Here is a 13963-nt window from a genome sequence, read left to right as displayed (position 1 = left end):
AAATCACATTTAACTGCCTGATAGAGGGTTCATCGATCCACCTTCACAATTCTCTATTATTCCAGTCTCGTATAGCGCTCGTAAAGAATGAACACCTATAGCTTTCCGTACGAGCTATGATTTCCTTTATTTTATCGTGGTGATCATTCCTTCCTATGTAGGTCGGCGTCAACAAAATATTTTAGCATTCGGAGGAGAAAGTTGGTGACTGCAATTTCGTGAGAAGATTCCGACGCAACGAAAAACGCCTTTCTTTTAATAATTTCCAGCCCAAATCCTGTATCATTTTTGTGACACTCCCTCCCATATTTCGCGATAATACAAAACGTGCTGCCTTTCTTTGAAATTTTTCGATGTACTCCGTCAGTCCTATCTGGTAAGGATCCCACATCGCGCAGCGGTATTCTAAAAGACGGACAAGGGTAGTGTAGGCATTCTCCTTAGTAGGTCTGTTACATTTTGTAAGTGTCCTGCCAATAAAACGCAGTCTTTGGTTAGCCTTCCCCATAACATTTTCTATGTGTTCTTTCCAGTTTGAGTTGTTCGTAATTGTAATACCTAGGTATTTAGTAGAATTTACGGCATTTAGATTAGACTGCTTTATCGTGTAACCGAAGTTTAACGAGTACCTTTTAGCACTTACGTGGATGACCTCACACCTTCCGTTATTTAGGGTCAACTGCTACTTTTCGCACCATTCAGATATTTTTTTCTAAATCGTTTTGCAGTTTGTTTTGATCTTCTGATGACTTTATTAGTCGATAAACGACAGTGTCATCTGCAAACAACCGAAGACGGCTTCTCAGATTGTCTCCCAAATCGTTTATACAGATAAGGAGCAGCAAAGGGCCTATAACACTACCTTAGGGAACGCCTGAAAACACTTCTGTTGTACTGGATGCCGTTCCCGTCAATTACTACGAACTGTGACCTCTCTGACAGAAAATCGCAAATCCAGTCACATAACTGAGACGATATTCCATAAGCACGCAATTTCACTACGACCCGCTAGTGTGGTACAGTGTCAAAAGCCTTCCGGAAATCCAGGAATACAGAATCGATCAGAAATCCCTTGTCAATAGCACTCAGCACTTCATGTGAATAAAAAGCTAGTTGTGTTTCACAGGAACGATGTTTCTAAAGCCATGTTGACTGCGTGTCAATAGACCGTTTCCTTCGCGGTAATTCATAATGTTGTAACACAATATACGTTCTAAAATCCTGCTACATATCGACGTTAACGATATGGGCCTGTAGTGGATTACTCCTACTACCTTTCTTGAATATTGGTGTGACCTGTGCAGCATAACATGATGAACAGATATTCCCTGCCTCATCAAATTCCATTATACTTCAGTTATCGTCAACGATAGTATACCATCGTTGATAGCACAGCTGTGGTAAGACATTTCTTGGGCAATAATACTACGAAACATTTGTGTTTTGAATAAACTAGTGGAACCCAAATAAAAACTTTAAGGTTCGCCGATGACATTGTAATTCTGTCAGAGGCAGAAAAGGACTTGGAAGAGCAGTTGAACGGAATGGATAGTGTCTTGAAAGGAGGATATAAGATGAACATCAACAAAAGCAAAACGAGGATAATAGAATGTAGTCGAATTAGGGGTGATGCTGAGGGAATTAGATTATGGAATGAGACATTTAAAGTAGTAAAGGAGTTTTGCTATTTGGGGAGGAAAAGAACTGATGATGGTCGAAGTAGAGAGGATATAAAATGTAGACTGGCAATGGCAAGGAAAGCGTTTCTGAAGAAGAGAAATTTGTTAACACCGAGTATAGATTTAATTGTCAGGAAGTCGTTTCTGAGAGTATTTGTATGGAGTGTAGACATGTATGGAAGTGAAACATGGAAGATAAATAGTTTAGACAAGAAAAGAATAGAAGCTTTAGAAATGTGGTAATTCAGAAGAATGCTGAAGATTAGATGAGTAGATCACATATCTAATGAGGAGGTATTGAATAGAATTGGGAGAAGAGGAGATTCTGGAACAACTTGACTAGAAGAAGGGATCCGTTGGTAGGACATGTTCTGAGGCATCAATGGATCACCAATTTACTATTGGTGGGTAGCGTGGAGGGTAAAAATCGTAGAGGGAGACCAATAGATGAATACACTAAGAAGATTCATAAGGATGTAGGCTGCAGTACGTACTGGGAGATGAAACAGCTTCGACAGGATAGAGTAGCGTGGAGAGCTGCATCAAACCAGTTTCCGGACTGAAGACCACAACAACAACAACAACGGTGGAACCCAGTCCTTTACTCTACTTGTAAACACGCTTGAACCTCAAACAAAAGGATGCAGTATTGTTGGAACACATTGTTCTACGCTAAAATCATAACATTAGTAAATTATTTAAAGATCGAATGCTTTTTACAGTAATACACTGATGAGATGTATGGTAACATTGGCGTATTAATATACTGCAAAAGCGTAGAAGATTTTAAATACTTACCAGTGTATCTTCAGGACCATCCAAACGATCATCGAAGTGAGACCTCCTGAAAATGGGAAAATGACTTGTCAGTATTTCGATATGTGGTCACTCCTTAATGGTATGTACCAAACACAGAAAATAAATGAAGAGAATAGACACAGACCTGCATGTGGTTCATAAATTGTAGGGAACTAGGTAAATGGCAGTGACACTGCCTGATGAGACACAAGAAACGGGTCTATGGAGTCTTGGTTTTTCGAGCTTTGACAGAGGCCAAGTTCCGAAAAAAGCGGACAGTGAACATCTGAATGTTGTGATCCTTTTTAAACTACTTTATTGTGCTATATTTCAAGCAGCCTGAAATAGCAAAAGAGCTTTACTCCTCAAAACGTTTACCACGTTTCTGAACCGGCGTGGAAAAATATTGACAGAGTTATTGGCACACAGTAACTTGAGGAAGGCGCACTTGTAAATTATAATTTTTTGGAACTACACCGTCGCCAACACACCAACATAAGTTAGTAATTTTCTAATTTTTGCTTATAGCTGATTCTGCCACTTCGATTTAGGATTTCGGATCTCAAGTGATTCGTTTACTCGTCTCCATCATCGGTAAAAGTTCATAATTATCAGCAAGTAGTTACGCTAGCAGCCAACACTTCAGTATCAGCTCAAACCGCACCATTGTGGTCTTCTGATACCAACAGTTATCCTCCTGTAGGATGTCGGGAAGAGAAGCCTGAAGGGCTGTTGGTGGTTCGCAGTGAAGTCCACGCAGTCGACGACCGTCGTGTTACCTTCCATGGCTACTTCAGGTCCACTGAAGCCCTGCTGAAGGTCTGCCATACCATAATAGTACCCCCGCTCATCTGCCGCCGCCACCACAACCACATCGGCCTAGTGCGTTGCGCTGCGCATGATTCCAGCAGCCGTTCGCGTGCACTACAGCGTATCTACATCTGCACCTACGTGACTACTCTTACAGTTTACACTTACGTGCTTGGCAGAGGGTTCATCGAACCACCTTCAGACCATTTCTCGCGCGGGATTAGCCGTGCGGTCTAGGGCGCTACAGTCATGGACTGTGCGGCTGGTGCCGGCGGAGGTTCGAGTCCTCCCTCGGGTGTGGGTGTGCGTGTTTGTCCTTAGGATAATTTAGGTTAAGTAGTGTGTAAGCTTAGGGACTGATGACCTTAGCAGTTAAGTCCCATAAGATTTCACACACATTTGAACTATTTCTCTACCGTTCCACTCTGGAATAGCACGCGGGAAAAACGAACACTTAAATCTTTCGACCGAGCGTTGATTTATCTTGTTTTGTTGTGAGATCATTTCTCCCTTTAGAGGGGGGGTGCCAACAAAATATTTTAGCATTCGAGTGGGGAAGTTGGAGACTGAAGTTTCGTGAAAAGATCTAACAGTAGTGAAAAACGCCTTCGTTTTAATAATTGCCTCTCCAACTTTCGTATCATACTCCTGACACTCTCTCCCCTATTTCGAGGTAACACAAAACGAGCTGGCCTACTTTGAACTTTTTCGATGTCCCCGTCAATCCTATGTGCTAAGGATCTTATACCGCGCAGCAACACTCCGGGAGAGGACGGGCAAGCGTACTGTAGGCTGACTCTTTAGCGGACCTGTCGCATGTTCCAAGTATTCTGCCAACACATTATCTATGTGATCGTTCCAGTTAATATTGTTCGTGATTGTAACCCTTAGGTATTTAGTTGAATTGACGGAATTTAGATTTGTTTGATTTGTCGTGTAACCGAGGCTTAATGGCTTACTTTTAGCACCCATGTGGTGACTTCACACTTTTCATGATGTAGAGTCACTTGCGATATATCGCAGTGTACTCGTATATTGTCTAAATGATTTATATTTTGTCTTCTAATGACTTTACTATACGGTAAATGACAGCATAATCTGTGAACAATCTAACAGGACTGATCAGTCTCTCTCCTAAATCGCTTATATATATATATATATATATATATATATATATATATATATATATATATATATATATATATATATATCGGGCCAAATATCTCATGAAATAAGCATGAAACGAAAAAACTACAAAGAACGAAACTCGTTGAGCTTGAAGGGGAAACCAGATGGCGCTATGGTTGGCCCGCTAAATGGCGCTGCTATAGGTCAAACGAATGTTAAATGTTTTTTTTTAATCTGAACCCCCATTTTTTAATTACATATTCGTGAAACACGTAAAGTAATATGAATGTTTTAGTTGGACCCCTAAACTAAACTTGACCCGGTCTGGATCAATGGACCCTATATTAGAACTGCAGCGGTCTAGGGCGCTGCAGTCATGTACTGTGCGGCTGGTCCCGGCGGAGGTTCGAGTCCTCCCTCGGGCGTGGGTGTGCGTGTTTGTCCTTAGGATAATTTAGGTTAAGTAGTGTGTAAGCTTAGGGACTGATGACCTTAGCAGTGGGAAACATCCACAAGAGGTTGAAAAAGGTGTATGGAGATGCTGCTGTCGATCGCATTACCGTTAGTAGGTGGGCAGCAGGTTACGTGACGAAAGCGGGCACGGCAATATTGAGGATTGTACTCGCAGTGGCAGGCCTCGTACTGCACACAATCCAGACAATGTGCAGAGAGTTAACGAATTGGTGACTGCTGACAGACGCATCACAGTGAACAGGGGAAGAAATGTTTGCAGAATACCGAAAGTGTTGGCGTTAAAAAAAGTTTGTGCCAAGTGGGTTCCCAGGATGTTGACAGTGGCTCACAAAGAAACAAGAAAAACGGTATGCAGCGAACTTTTGGAACAGTACGAGAATTGTGGAGATGAATTTTTTGGAAGAACCGTGACAGGTGATGAAACATGGCTCCATCATTATTCACCAGAGACGAAGTGGCAATCAATGGAGTGGCATCATGCAAATTCACCTAAGAAAAAAGAATTCAAAACCACACTTTCTGCTGGAAAAGTTATGGCAACGGTGTTTTTCGATTCCGTGGGACTCTTGCCTGTGGTCATCATGCCAATTGGAACCACCATAAATTCTGATGTATATGTGACGATACTGAAGAAACTTCAAGCTCGACTGAGTCGTGTTCGCCTTATCGGCAAAAGCAGAACGTTTTGCTGTTGCACGACAATGCACGGCCACACGTCAGTCAAAATACCATGGAAGCGATTACAAAAATCGGATAGACAACACTGAAACACCCGCCTTATAGTCCTTACCTGACTCCATCTGACTATCACCTCTTTGAGAAACTGAAAGTCTGTATTCGTGGAACAAGGTTTGAAGATGATGACTCCCTTGTGCACGCTGCCAAACAGTGGCCCCAACAGGTTGGTCAAGAATTTTACCGTGCGGATATATGGGTGCTGGTTCCAAAATGGCATAAGGCAGTTGAGAGGGATGGAAATTATGTGGAGAAATGAAAATATTGCTCCTAAAGGATGTATCTACACACTGTAAACCTTTCAAACATGTAGAATAAAAGATGGAGTTTAAAAAATAGAGTGTGCATTTCTTTTGGAGTGACCCCAGTAATATAAGTTCTTGAAAAATGAAACGCTGGTACATTAACACTGCAAGATCACAGGTTAACACTAGGACCGCCGAGTGGTCAATCTGACAACTTTTTATATTTTAACATGTTATTAATCGGTCAATTTCTGATCTATGCTGTTGTGAGTTAATGACTTTTCCTAAATGTTTATGTAGATCATATAAATAATCCAATATTTATTTTATCTTCATTAGTTTTATTTGAATGACCACTTATACTTAAAACTGCCGAGTGGTCACTTTGACCACATTACACGTATATTTGAAAACAGATTATTTAAAGATTGTTGTGCATCACTCCCCGGATTTATTCTTAACACTCGTCAACAATGTACTAAATATGTCGGTTACTGAAGTTTATTCGCATTGTTTGAATTTAAAAGCTCAACAATGCAATATGTCATTTATTGTTTGCTATTGGGTTTCGCATAAACAAGACTAATTCCAGAATGAGATTTTCACTCTGCAGCGGAGTGTGCGCTGATGTGAAACTTCCTGGCAGATTAAAACTGTGTGCCCGACCGAGACTCGAACTCGGGACCTTTGCCTTTCACGGGCAAGTGCTCTACCATCTGAGCTACCGAAGCACGACACACAACCGGTACTAACAGCTTTACTTCTGCCAGTATCTCGTCTCCTACCTTCCAAACTTTACAGAAGCTCTCCTGCGAAACCATGCAGAACTGTCACTCCTGAAAGAAAGGATATTGCAGAGACATGGCTTAGCCACAGCCTGGGGGATGTTTCCATAGTGAGATTTTCACTCTGTAGCGGAGTGTGCGCTGATATGAAACTTCCTGGCAGATTAAAACTGTGTGCCCGACCGAGACTCGAACTCGGGACCTTTGCCTTTCGCAGGCAACTGCTCTACCATCTGAGCTACCGAAGCGAAAGGCAAAGGTCCCGAGTTCGAGTCTCGGTCGGGCACACAGTTTTAATCTGCCAGGAAGTTTCAACAAGACTGATTATTTGAGTGCTGGTCTCAGAGCAGTAAACATGGCTCAGATGTCACAGCGATACAAACCACGGCCACTTTCAGATGAAGAAATTGTCACACTTTTGTATGATTCGGATGCTGAAAATGATCCTGAAGTTGAGGACCTTGTGAAAGATTCTGCAGATGAAGATTAACAACCTGTCGCTAATGTGGAGAGTGACAGCTCCGAGACTGAAGATGAAGGTAATTTACATTCACTTATATTATTATTATTATTATTTCTTTCCTGTCTCAGACGTTATGTCTGGTTAAAAATGGAAAGTGACAAGGACCTTGATCAAGCGTGACTTCCTTTTAACTGTAAGGTATATGTTATTATTATTATTATTATTATTTTCATTATTGTTACTATACGAACCTACTACGGTGTCGTAGCAGGCGGAGAGGTGATACTCCGACGTGGCGCGTCCCAGGTGGCGGATAGGGGGGTCCTCACCGGTTTACCGGCGGACTTGAGCGAAATAAAATAGCTCTCGCGGACCAAACACTAAACAACCTCTACGGCTAACAACCGCAGTTGTAACTCGGAGCTTGCTCCATACAAGGTTGACTACCTTTGAAAGTCAAACATGGAAGGAAATCTTTCAAGGAATAATCCACCGCTTGGCAATAACCAAGGAAGACTGCACTCGGATACGGTGGGCAGTCACCTGAAAGATAACTTGGATGAGTCGGAGCATCTGAAAATACCCAAAACGGACAGACGACCAAAACTCAAGACAAGACAAATAAACTACATTGCGACACACAATATAAATTCCCTCATACAACCAGGCAAACTCAAAATTCTGACGGATGAAATGGATCGCAAGGGGATTCTCATAACCGGACTTCAAGAAATGAGAAATACTGATCAGGAGCCGATAGAATCACAAGGATATAGGATTTATAAGGGAATACCAGGAAAAAGAGTCATGAAACAGTGTCCACAATTTGGAACAGGATTCGTGGTGAGTCTGAAAATAATAGAGTCCATAATAGAATTTAAAGCACAATCTCCCAGGCTCTCAACATTAACTCTAAAAGCTGCAAATAAAATGTACACAATAATAAATGCCCATGCCCCGACAAATGATAAAAATAATAAAAAAGAACACAGAGAAGAGGTAGAAAAATTTTGGGAGCTCTTAGATCAAACGACGAATAACATTAATAAAAATCACATCAAAATTTTAATTGGAGACTTCAATGCCCAGTTAGGAAGGGAAAAGAGATATAGAGACATAATAGGGAAATGGACAGCACAAAGAAGAACAAACAAAAATGGCATAAGACTAGTGGAATTTTGCAGAAACCATGACATGATCTCAAAGTCGACGTATTTTAAGAGAAGACCAAGTAAACTTAAAACTTGGAAACATCCAGACTGGAAAAAAGGAGAATGGCAACTGGACCATGTCTGCATGGATAAGAATTACCACAAGGAAATTTACAATGTGAAAGTACTGAGAGGGACAGATACCGGATCAGATCATTACATGATAAAAATTAAAATTAAATTAACCCCATTAGCAAAGAAAAAATCCCACCAGAAGAAGAAGAGAACCTATGACCCTCATAAACTGATACAAAATGAGGATTATGAAGCACAAACCAGGGATATAAAAATAACAGATGATCTGGAAGAAATAATTCCCAAATTGAAACAAATAGCTGAACAAGTTGCCCCTATAAATCCAAGGAAAAAACACCAGTGGTGGAACGATGAATGTGATGAAGCAGTGTTGGATCGACACCAAGTCTGGTTAAGGCATCAAAATGAAAAAACAGAAAAATCATATTTGGAACTCACAAAACAAAGGAAGACAACACAAAAAATAATAAGGAGAGTTAAACGTCAGTACCAAAAAGATATACTTCTAATGATAGAAACAAATAGTGAAAAAACAAACTCAAGAGACTATTACAAAATATTTGGCAGACAATTACAAAGATATGATCCTCCAACATTAATGTTAAAAGATAAAGATAATAGCCTAGCCCATAGCAATAGTAAAAATACAGAAATTCTAGCAGAAACATTTAACAAGTTACTAAATTGTGAAGATCCCCCAGAACTTCTTCAGATAAACACAGAAACCCCAATTAAAACACCAGCAGAAAATATAAATCCACCTACAATTAATGAGGTCTACAGAGCTTTGAAAGAACTCAAAAACTACAAAGCAAGTGGAGAAGATCAAACGTTTGCTGAACTTTGGAAATATGCAGCAGAACCAGTAAAGATAGCATTACACAAATGCATAGTAAAAATCTGGAATGAAGAGAAATTACCAGAAAATTGGACTACTGCTATAATACATCCATTACATAAGAAAGGAGAAAAATCAAATCCAGACAACTATAGAGGAATTTCCCTTTTGGACTGCACGTATAAGATCATGTCAAGAATACTATACAACCGCTGTAAAGATCAACTAGAACTGGAACTGGGAGAATATCAAGGAGGATTTAGATCCTGGAGAAGCTGCCCAGAACAGATAATCACCCTGAAGTTAGTTATGGATGTCTACAAAAGAAGGCAAAAACAACTAGTCATAACCTTTGTAGATTTCAAAAAGGCGTATGATTGCATCCATAGATCTTCAATGATGAAAATATTAAGGAATTTTGGACTTCATCCTAAATTAATAAAAATGATACAGTTAACCTTAACAAACACCAAATCCAAAGTAAAATTTAGAGGAGAAATATCTGAACCATTTACGATTAAAACAGGGTTGAGACAGGGAGATTGTTTATCACCATTGCTATTCAATTGTGCTCTTGAATATGTAATGAGAGAATGGTACAAGGAAAATCCTATGAATATTAAAATTGGAACTAAGAAAGATAAAATAAATCTAAATTGCTTGGGATTTGCTGATGACCTAGCATTACTAGCTAATAATATTCAGGAAGCCACGAAACAAATAACAAGCTTACAAAATATAGCACAAAAATTAGGACTCCAAATATCATTTGAAAAGACTGAAATAATGGTAACGGATCCACTTGTAATAGATCACATCACAGTGAATAATAGGGAAATTAAAATAGTGAAACAATTTAAATACCTGGGTGAAATTATAACACATAAATTGGACGAGAAACCTGCATGGCGAGCAAGAACTAATAAAATGATAAAAGCTCAAAAACTAACGTGGTCTACGTACAATAAAAAATGTCTATCAATTAAAACAAAATTAAAACATTACAAGACGGTGGTTCAACCAGAGGTTACATACGGAAGTGAAACTCTTTTTAAAGTCACCCAGAAAAACAGAATTGACAAAATTTTAAAAGTAGAGAGAAGAATTGCTAGAACATGCATAAATAAGAAATATCAAAAAGCTGGGCAATGGCGGATAGTTCCAAATGAAGTGGTATACAGAGAACTGGAGCCCATCACTGATACTATACGAAAGAAAAGGATCTCTTTTTGTGGTCACATTCTGAGGACACCAGAAACCAGATTATCAAGGAAAATTATTGAGAAACTCTGGAAGTTGAAACAACAAGGAGGATGGCTTAAGGAAATAAGAGAGGATATGGAAGAACTGGAAATAACCCTGGATGATTTGCAGAACAAAACGCCAAATTTAAAGAAGTTGAGGGACACAGAAATAAGATTTAAACCAAAAATTGACAAACGACATACAATGAAAAGGGTATTTACAGATGAGGAACGACGAAAAGCATCGGAACGAATGAAGAGATACTGGGCCACTCGGAAGGGGAAAATACCAAAGAAGAGGACCAGAAATGATTGACTGAAGTGGTCCAATGAGGCCGTAAAAGCAGAAGAAGAAGAAGAAGAATAATGATCACTATTATAATAGAGCTGATACTTCTACTGCTACTTCTGTTGCTGCTATTTTATTTTGTGGTATGTTATCTTTATAATGAGTTGTAGCTTTATAATTGTCTCTTTCCTCACCCAGTTGCTGAACCAGTACCAAGCAGTATTATAAACAGTGCTAGAGAAGGACCTACCCTGAGTAAAAAAAGAACTGCACATGCTGTAAGTGGGCCAATACAGAATCGACGTAGAAGAGGAGAACGAAGTGAGGGTTCACTTCCAGAACCTGGCTCCTGTGGAAGGACGGGATCACGGAGTGGACTGTAGCAAACTTCGGTGTTACTACTCCAGGTAGGATAGGTCAACAGAATATACTGAAAGGAACACGGGGCCTTACTCCACACGCAAAGCGGCATATCTCAAATGATAATGTTTCAAGTGCCTGGCGCCTTTTAGTTGGTCAATCAATATTGAAACACATAAAGAAATGCACAGAAGCAGAGGCACAACGGCTTCTTGGAAATGATTCCTGGAGTTTGAATTTAGAAGAATTAGATGCATTTGTTCCTTGATTATATGTTCGTATTGAAGTAGATGAGTTGTGGTCGAAGAAGTGATGAGCCCCATTTTTCACTGACACAACGAGCAGAAATAGGTTACGAGAAATTTTGTAATATCTGGGTTTTGACGAAAAAAATACACGGTCGGAAGGTTTGAAAAGGGACAAATTCGCACTTATATCAACTACATGGGACCATTTTATAGAAAACTGTCAGTTGAATTACACACCTGGATCAAATGTCACTGTGGACGAACAACTTCTCCCCAGCAGAACCAGGTATCCGTATTTTCAATACATGCCGAATTAGCTTGATAAATTCGGGATCAAATTCTGGCTTCTAGCATATGTAGAAACAAAATATCTTTGTAATGGGTTCCCTTATGTTGGAAAGAACGAACAGAGGGCACCTAATGGGAAACTTCCAGAACAAGTAGTAATGAAGTTGGCAGCACAATATCGCAATAAGGGGCGAAATGTGACTACTGATAATTTTTTCACACTTGGGGAGAGACTGGAAAAACAGAAAACTAGTCTTGTCGGCACTATCAACCGTGCAAGAAAAGAAATTCCGAAAACTATAAAGAAAATGAAAACTCCTCTTTATACGTCTGTTCTCTTGAAAAAGGAAGACGGTACTCTGACTGTTTGCCAAGGGAAAAAGAACAAAAATGTTGTTCTCTATAGCACCATGCACACATATGTTGAAATATAAAATAACTCGAAACACCTTCCCGAAACAGTGAGCTTCGACAATAGCACAAAATTTGCTGTAGATTTCTTGGACCAGATGACGAGGAAATATTCTGTCCACTCTGGTACTCGTCGATGGCCTGTACACGTATTTCACAATATCCTTGATTTAGCAGCCATTGACGCATATATCATTTTCAAGCTAGTGGCAGGGATCAAAATAAGTAGGAGGAATTTCATCCTAAATCTAGCATAAGAATTACGTACAGCCTATATGGAAACCAGAAATCACGAAAGGATGCCAAGGGATGGAAAAGAAAAGGAAGAAAAGGACGATGGTGATGAATAAAGAGAAGAAGCGGAAATTCTTGCGAAAGTAAGAAAGCTATGCCAAACGAGGAAATGCAGAAACAAGACAAATGCAGTGTGCAGTAAATGCAAGAGATATGTTTGTGGGCCATGTACATATATATTAATAAAGACAATAGGTTGTAATGCTTGTAAGTAGGATTAGGTACTATACATGGACATATTTTATGATTGGTCTTTCTCTTAACATATTCATGGGTGATTAGTTTCTCCAGGGAGATTAATTTCTATTAATTTTAAAACTACTGCAATATAATTAGTATGGTTGCAGATAAATATTGTGAACTATGTTCTTTAATATTAGTAATATTATGTTCCCATTGTTGTAAAATACAATGATACTGTTATTAAACGTAATTAAAGTGATACATTGTTATCAATGTCATTAATATTTACATTAAACAGCACAGCATTTACTCACAAAGAAAGTGTTCACTTTTACCACAACAGCGGTTCTAAGTATAGTACTAGTTCCGGCAGTTCTAGTGTTAATTTCAAACATGAGATAAGTCTTTGCAAATATGAAATGCTAGTACCTTAATGACCGGGGTAACCTCCAGAATGTTGAATGCAAACATACCAATTAGTAGGCACGGTATTGTGCAGATGCCTTGTAAGGTGTCAGGCAAATCCAACACCTTCCATTAAAGCCGGCCGCGGTGATCTCGCGGTTCTAGACGCGCAGTCGGGAGCCGTGCGACTACTACAGTCGCAGGTTCGAATCCTACCTAGGGCATGGATGTGTGTGATGTCCTTAGGTTAGTTAGGTTTAAGTAGTTCTAAGTTCTAGGGGACTAATGACCACAGCAGTTGAGTCCCATAGTGCTCAGAGCCATTTGAACCATTTGGACCTTCCATGAAAACCCTGACATGATAAGCAAATCCAGCAGTATGTCACATAGCTCGTGACATTAAATTAACCAAAGTAATACGAGTAACGAGTGAGCAAATGGAATACCACAGACTAACACAAGAATGCCTAAATGCATGTCATACCTGCCCACCGTGAGACAGACGCAGTTACAAAGGGAGAAACGAGAATAGAAGCCGAGAGCAGAACCGTGTTAAGCTACAAGGCCCTACGATAAGGGACGGACACCCACATGGCCAGCTAACCGCTAGGACCACCCACCAGCCCATGTTAAAAGCTAGAGCCCTCCAGAAGAACAGTATAGATCTTACGATAACACTAAAAGGGCCACACCAGCCGCAAGTTTTAGCGTGAGACTTTTTCGCGTCTCTGTTGGGTCAGGACCACCCCCCAGCCCATGTTAAAAGATAGAGCCCTCCAGAAGAACGGTATAGATCTTACGATAACACTAAAAGGACCACACAAGCTGCAAGTTTTAGCGTGAGACTTTTTCGCGTCTCTGTTACGTTGCATTCCCCCACCAAAAAGTATAACGTTTCTCATTGGATAGGCAGAATTTCTGTAGGTGGGGCTTAGGGTTAACATTGAGACCCTGACTGGTCAGATGAAAACACAGCCAGATAGTTTTTTTAAACCAACTTCGGTAAATTGTAGTAAGGAGAAGTTAGGAGAGAGTTGCT

At 39.9% G+C, this 13963-nt stretch overlaps 1 protein-coding gene across 1 annotated transcript in view; it reads right to left on the bottom strand.

The window, feature by feature from the left end:
- Positions 1–13963, bottom strand: part of LOC126252476 (diuretic hormone receptor-like) — a 1022674-nt gene that overhangs the window by 530758 nt on the left and 477953 nt on the right. The window contains exon 3 of the mRNA XM_049953370.1: positions 2478–2523. The gene's annotated coding sequence lies outside the window, so the exon portion shown is untranslated. The remainder of the gene's footprint in view (positions 1–2477; positions 2524–13963) is intronic.

This window comes from Schistocerca nitens, chromosome 4 (genome assembly GCF_023898315.1).
Source record: "Schistocerca nitens isolate TAMUIC-IGC-003100 chromosome 4, iqSchNite1.1, whole genome shotgun sequence".
NCBI lineage: Eukaryota > Metazoa > Arthropoda > Insecta > Orthoptera > Acrididae > Schistocerca > Schistocerca nitens.
Note: the sequence above shows the minus strand (reverse complement) of the source record. Positions and strands in the feature narration are given on the sequence as shown.